Raw genomic sequence first — 7,556 nt, 5'->3', positions numbered from 1 at the left:
GGTCTTAAACTGTAGTGGTTAAAATAGTGGAAGATATAAATTGTGATAGATATAAGAGAGTGTGAGTAAGTTTGACCACAGAAATATATTTCACTACAGTGTCTTGGGTTTAAAATCAAATATAAGGTGGTCACCAGGGAAATATTCCCAATTATTCAAATACCCAAGTCAATTGGGTTTTATAGAGATTTTAATTAACAATACAATGAGTAATCAAAAAAAGAGAGAGTAAGAAAGGAATAAGTATGAAGGCCCTCAAAGCCAATATGGCCTAGACTTAAGTCTTAAAAGAGAACTCAGTCAGTTTTTTATAACTCACCGTAAGATCTGTCTAAGTAAGGATTTCTAATGACACCAGGCCAGCAGCATCTCAGCTGCTTTCACCAGCTCCCTCCTCCATCTGAATGTTTCAGAATCAGTCTCCTCAGAATGAGTCTCTCCAATCTGAATGTTTCAGAATGACTTCCCAGCTCTTCCCTGAGCTCTTATTTTTAAGGGCAAAATCTTCTCTGTCACCTCCCCTAAGTCCTTACATCTACCAATCACTGTAGATGTTTCTAAAGGACCACCCATTCTTAGTCCACACCTAAGAAGGTGTGGATTTTTGAGTAATTCACACCAGGAAAGCTCTGAGTAAGTTTTCCAGTTCTTTATTCCTTGTAAATTCATAAGTTGCTTGACCTTTATAGGTACTTAGCTTAAGAAAAGTATGGGTTTAAGTACTTTTCATTGTTCAGAAAAGAGTTTACAACTTTATCTTCTCCTAGGGCAGACCCAAGTAGGTAAAGTAGAATTCTCACATTCCTGCTTTAAGTAGAGTTCACTGCCCAAATGGGGAATGGTCTTAATCCAAACTTATAAAGTAGGGTCTGGGAAATTTTAAGGTTTACAGTAGGACATCAGGGTCCAGAAAATCAAAGGTTGTAGCCTCTGATTCCTGTGCCCCAACCCCCTCCCTGGACACCTTCATTGTGTTTGGGAGGTCCCTTGGGCACCTCCCTGAAAAGCTTCCCCCTGAAGGGCACCCCCCTGAGGGGCATTCGCGCCTCGAGTATTTTTTTGGATGAGCATCATTTTTTATACTTTGTTGTGGAGTTATTTCATTTGAGTTATCATTTTCCCAATATCCATTCCTATAGTCATCATACCTAAAGTTGTGGTTTTCATTGTCATAATTATATTTATTTCTATAATTATCACTTCTGTAGTTGTTATTAAACTGAGTATTCCTTCCTATAATCTTGAGAAAAGCTCTACACTGTACCATATTGTGGCCCTTCTTCCCACAGAAGTGGCAGATAATGGATTGATAATTAGATTTCTGGAGAGGGGCAAGTGTCATTGGTTCATTATCATGCCCACTTTCTAATTTAGTCATCCTATCTATTACACATCTCATTTTTTTCTTCATTTCCTCCATGTCATCATTATTTTCTTCCTCCTTTTCTTTGTTTCCCTTTAAAACATATATAGCTGTTTTTCGCAATTCTTCAAAGTCCATCTCTGACCATCTTGGGCATTGTGTTCTAAAATAATTCTTAATTGCTTTGCAAGAGTTATTGACAAAGATCCTTCTAACTTATCTTAAGCTACTCTTTTTAGTTAGGTCCCAATCTAAGTATCTGTCCCCAAACTCGACTATTCTATCCATGAATCTGGAGGGTGTTTCTTCCTCCTTTTGCTTAACTTTTTCAAGTTCCATCCACTTATCTGTACTGTCTGCACATTACTTCATTGCCTTAAGGATGGCCTCTCTACAACGATATAGTTATAGATAATCCTCAGGATTGTTAATAGTCCCATTCGGGATCCTGAGATGGCCAATGTGCTGCATTAAGCCCCCGGGTTTTGTTGACATGAGCAATTATTTTATTTTTTTCACATTCAATTTAAAAAGCCTGTAGCAAGTTCTCAACATCCTTGTAAGACGGATTATACTGAAAAAATATGTCTCCCATCTTTTTTGTTACTAGAAATGTATCTTGTTCATATGTGAGGATATTTCATGTAAATTCATTTATTTCTTGGGGAGTAAATGGTATCCTATGTCTTAAAGTCACCACATCCCCATTCCGTCCTATTTCAGGTACTTCTCTTAGAGGAAACAGGTCTCTAGTTGAATTTTGTACCTGTGGATCAGTTTGACAAGGACAGGTTTCTCTAGGAGGACAAGATCTCCTTTGCGTTGGAATTTGGTTTTCTGTAGGAGAGGGAACATGAGAAACTGGGATTGCAGGGGAAGGGTTTTGGGGATTAAATTCAGTCAAGATTTGCACTGCACGAGAGAAGCAGTCTGTTAATTGAGCTATAGGGAAGGTTTTTTTCGATCTCTATTTCAGGGAAGGAAATTTCCTCATTCAAAGGTTCAGAAACAGGTCTGTTTCTGGTATAGTGGGTGTTTGCCCATTGATCCTGTAAGAAACATTTTAGATCTTCTAATTGGGCTTGCATTTTATCCTCAATTTTTTTCATTTTAGCATCACTAAATACAGTATTGAAGAGTACAAAGATGACAGTATATATTAGTATAAAAATTTGGAGGTATCCTTCATTCCTCAATGCCCCTAATTCTTCAGCTGCCATATAAATGTCATATTTTGTAATTATTTCTCTAACAGTCTTCACAAAACACTTGGTGAGCAGGGCAAAGCAAAAAACTTTCCACAGGGTTTATTTTTCTCTAATCTAGGAAGTTGTTCCTTAAGGGAAAGGATATTTAGAAACAGCTCTCCCAGCCAGGACTTTAGGGTCCTGTTGCTGAGATTTAAAACAGCTGTTTTCTATCTAACTATCAGAGTCACACAGCTGGGAAGTATCCGAGGTCCGATTTGAACCCAGGACCTTCTGTCTCTAGGTCTGGCTCTCAATCCACTGAGCCACCCAGCTGCCCCTTAAGATTAAAGGGAAGAAAAAGAAAAACTGCTGATTCCAATTTAACTTAAGGAGAAAAGAGAAGAGAGAAGTTTTTTATACTCACTTGTTCTAGCAGCTGTGTCTTTAAGTGGAGTTTGCTGTTAAAAGGGACCAAGTGGTGAGACGGTAGAGTAAAAAGGCAAGAAAATTCAGGAGTTTATTCAGAGAATTCTTTAGACTCCCGTGTGGTCAGCCAAAATGTGACATGTAAATTACATTAAAAGACTGATATATATTAATTTAAGATCTCCAAGGAATTTAGCTATGTAATTCCTAAATGAAAACTCAAGTCAGCAGTCAACCCTTTATGGAGTTTTTTTTTAATTACTAACAGGAGGAAGAAAGGTATGAGAGAGAGAGAGAGAGAGAGAGAGAGAGAGAGAGAGAGAGAGAGAGAGAGAGAGAGAGAGAGAGAGAGAGAGAGAGAGAAAGGGCGAAAGAGAGAGAGAGAGAAGGGGGGAAAGAGAGAGAGAGAGAGAGAGAAAGGGGGAAAGAGAGAGAGAGAGAAAGAGAAAGGGGGAGAGAAGGGAATAGGGCTTAAATACCCCCTCTGCTTAGGCTGGGCAAAAGGCCCAAGCCTTGGATAGTCGAGGCAAAGAAAAGAGATCAGTCCCTATCACTCACGTGACCAAAATGGAGAACAGTCTGAGAGCCTCCACTCTAAGCTCCAGTCCCAACCCCCACACTCCTCTCCACACAGGAAGTTCCAGCACCCCTGAGCTCTCCTCTACCTCACTTCCTTTGTCTCCCCTGTGCCAATGGTGGCTCTAGCTTAACCCAGGACCGCCCAGAGGTCTGTCCCCTTTTGCACATATCTGTTAAAGGTCATATTCTCAAATAATTAAATATTGAGCTTTGCTGCAGCCCTTTCTAAATCCTGTTACCTTGAGTAGGGTGGAGATTGTAGTTTCCAAGACCTGATTCTGTCATTCCAAGTATCTCTATTGTTATTGATCAGGAAATAGCCAAATCCCATCCTCTAAAGAATGGTCTGAACAGGGTTGAGTAGTTTTGAAATTCACACCTCATGTGGCTTTGGAGTCCAAAGGCTGAGGTGCACAGTTTGTGGCACATGGGGCCTGGGACGCCAGTTGTTACGGGAGGTGCGGTTGTGGCCTGGTGTCGGTGTTCACGCACAGCGGCAAGATGTCAACGTCGCTCATCTTCAAAGGTGGTGGCGGCATGGTGAATGTGGGTTCGCCAGCTGCTTCTGTCAGAGGCAGCGAGTTCTAGTTGCTTTGGTGTCATGCCAGCCCACTTCAAGTTGGACTGTAGCTGATCCTTGTATCTTTTCTTTGGTTGGCCTTGTTTCCTGAGTCCAGCTGAGAGTTCACCATAGAATACCTGTCTTGGTATTCGCTATGGGTCCATGCGGATGATGTGTCCAGACCATCGTAGCTGGGTTTTGAGGACTCAGATGCTGGTGGAGTTGGCTCTGTCGAGGACTTCCTGGTTGGTGATTCGGTCCTGCCATCAGATCCTCATGATTGACCGGAGGGAGCATTGGTGGAATTGCTCCAGCTGTTTCATGTGCTTCCGGTACAGTGTCCATGTCTCACAACCGTACAGGAGCAAGCTGAGGACCACTGCGTGATATGAAATGTGGAGGGAAAATATTCCAGACATGAGGTAAAGCCATGGAAAATGCCTGGAACTAGAGCCAGCCAGATCACATGGTGGATAGAGTGCCAGATCTGGAGTCAGGAAGACCTGGGTTCAAATGTGACCTCAGTCACTTCCTAGCTGTGTGACCCTGGGTAAGTCACTAACTCTGACTGCCTGACCCTCATCAGTCATACTTATCTTAGAACTTAACTTAGAACTGATCGCAAGATGGCAGGTAAGAGTTAGCCCACCCACCCCCAATATTTTCCATTCTGGGGAAGTTAGGTGGCTGTGAATAGAGAACTAGAACTAGAGAGAGAAGGTCCTGGGTTCAAATGTGACCTCACTTCCTCCCTATGTGACCCCGGGTAAGCCAGTCGCCCCCAATGGCCTGCCTCTTAGCCATCTGCTGCCTCACTACAGTTGCTCACCATCAACTCTAAGACAGAAAGTAAAGGATTTCCTTTTAAAGTCTCCAGCTGAGGGAATCCAGGAGTCCAGGCACCCGAGATCCAAGAATACAGACTGGGGAGGAGAGAATGAGAAGATGGGAAAGAGGGCTTTGAACACCAAACAGAATGGTTTGTGTTTGATCCTAGAGGGAAGAGGGAGCCACTGGGGGTTATAGAGGAGGGGAGTGACACAATCATAACTGAGATGTAGGAAAATCACTCTGGTGGGAGAATGGAGCAGGCCTTGGGGTGGGAAGAGCCTTGGGGGAGACAGAGCCAGCAGCAGGTTGTCTTCATAGTCCAGGAGGGAGGTGATGTGGGCCTCCACACAGGGTCTGGAGCCATATTGGATATGTAGGTAAGGGACAGTGAAGAGGCAAGAAGGCTCCTTGGTTTTGAACCAGAGGGTCTAGGAGGATACAGCTATGGAGAAGGGGGGGTTCTGTCTAGGTGAGAGAGAACAATGTGCTTGGGACACACTGAGCTCAAGATGTCTCCTGGTCCCCTGGTGGGAAATCCCTGTAAGGAGATTAGAGACAAAAGGCTGGAGATCAGCACAGAGACGGGGGCAGAAAATGCAGATGAGACTCCTCAGCAGAGAGGTGGTGCTTGCATCCCTGGTAGCTGAGGAGCTCACCACGTGCAGAAGCCCAGAAGGAGAAGAGTAGAGGGCCAAAGACAGGGCTGGAGCCACTCCCTTACCCTAACCCCAGTGTTACAGGATCTAGAGGAGGAGCCAGCAGAGAAGACAGAGAATAACAGGGCAGAGATGGAGGAGCTAAACCAGGACTGAGAGAGCCCCGTCCTAAAACCCCAGAGAAAGAGAGTATCGGGAAGGAGAGATGGGCCAAAAGTATGAACGGCTGCAGACAGGACTGAGAGGAGAACTGAGGAGGTGGTCCATCATCTCAGAGAGAGGAGTATACAAAGGAGGAGCTACAGAGAAGGCAAAGCCTGAGAAGATGGAGAAAGGACGGAGGCCCTGCCTTGATGTAGAAGGTGGTTCCAGTGATGAATGTTCATGTGGGTGAGGGGAGATGAGGATTCACACTGAGGCCAGAGAGACTTGGTGCCTGCAGTCTACTAGTCCTGAGTGGGGGTGGGAGTGTCCAGTGTGGCACTTGGAGGACTGGCAGAGCCGGGAAGATTCCAGGCAGAAGCCAGTGAGCAGCTCCAGGGGACAAAGTCTTCCCTGAGGACGGCACAGACCAAGGGACACCCTCAGGCTCTGCCCCAGCCAGACTCAAGAGGGAACAGGTGAAAAGAAGCAGAGGAACAATGTGTGAGAGCAGCCAGACAAGCAGAGAACAAAGACTCGAGCTCTAGACAGAGAAGAAGTAGTCAATGGTCGTCCTCAGCAGTCATTTGTGTACAGGGAGAAATCCAACAAGGGAGGCAGCTCCTGGAGTCTGAGCTGCCCGAGGGATTCAGGAATCAGTCCCAAAGCCGAGAAGAAAGCTGGAAAGGGCTGGTCCTCCTGCCTGGGACATGGAGACAGACATGGCCCAGCAGGAAGGAGGCATCAGCTTCCCCGACGTCTTGGGTCAGAGGCAGGGAAGGGCCTCCCTGCCTGATGGGACTCCATCTGGGACCGGAATGCACTTACCTGACCTGGGACTCTGTCCCTCTCCAACGTCATCCCGAGCACTCCAGGCTCCCTGTGGAGGCAGCAAAGCAGCCTTAGTGAGTCCCCTGTGAAGTTCCTCCAGCTTTTGCAGTCTCATCTCTGTAAGGGTTAAATGAGGAGTTTGGACAAAATAAGAGGGCAGCTTGTAATCATTTAAGTTCTATTGTGAATATAGTAGAGGAGTAAATTCATGTCATCCCTCTAAGCCAGAGGAAAGAAAACTTCTAGCAGGTTTTAATAAGAAAAAATGTAGTTAAATAGACAGTAAAAGAGTAAAATGAATATAGCAAAGGAGAGAAACATAAGAAAGAGGCAGAAAAAGAAAATTTCCTAAAGTCTACACAAGTGATCCTATAACTACCTGTATTTACTACCTAAACTGTCTATAACTACTGCTATAAAAAATAGACTCGAATACAGGACTACAGTCCCCACAAGCCTTTGCTCCACTTCCCCAAAATGCTTTGTAATCTCACGGGAATTCTGAGGTGGGCCAAGATCGAGAAGGATTTAAGCTGGTGGCAAAGGTTTTTGGGGCTCTTTTCTCTTTTTTGGATTTCCGTTTTGGAGCAGAGGTGTCTCTTCCATGATGTGAGGTTATTTTGTCTAGGCCTCTGTCCTAGGCACATGTTTCTTACTTGTATATTCTTTAATCCTTACTCTTTAATAAGCCTCTTAAAAATATAATACTCCTTGCAGAGAGAAACAAATTTCTACCTGCCTCAGGCTCCCCATATTCCTAAATTTTAACTGTTACACCGCTAATAACAACCATCCCACAGAGTTCCAACCAAATCCAGCCCAATCAAAACCAACCCAATCAGTGTTTAATCCAATCCCAATTAGATCTGTCGAAGAGCAGCCACATTCCAAAAAGTTCAAGAAAGAAAAAGAACCGAACAGACCAAACCTAAAAGTTCTCTCACTAAGCTCAAGCCCAATGTTATATTCCAGCAACC

Source organism: Monodelphis domestica, chromosome 3, assembly GCF_027887165.1.
Source record: "Monodelphis domestica isolate mMonDom1 chromosome 3, mMonDom1.pri, whole genome shotgun sequence".
In the NCBI taxonomy this organism is placed as follows: Eukaryota; Metazoa; Chordata; class Mammalia; order Didelphimorphia; family Didelphidae; genus Monodelphis; species Monodelphis domestica.
This window is presented reverse-complemented; position numbering follows the sequence as displayed.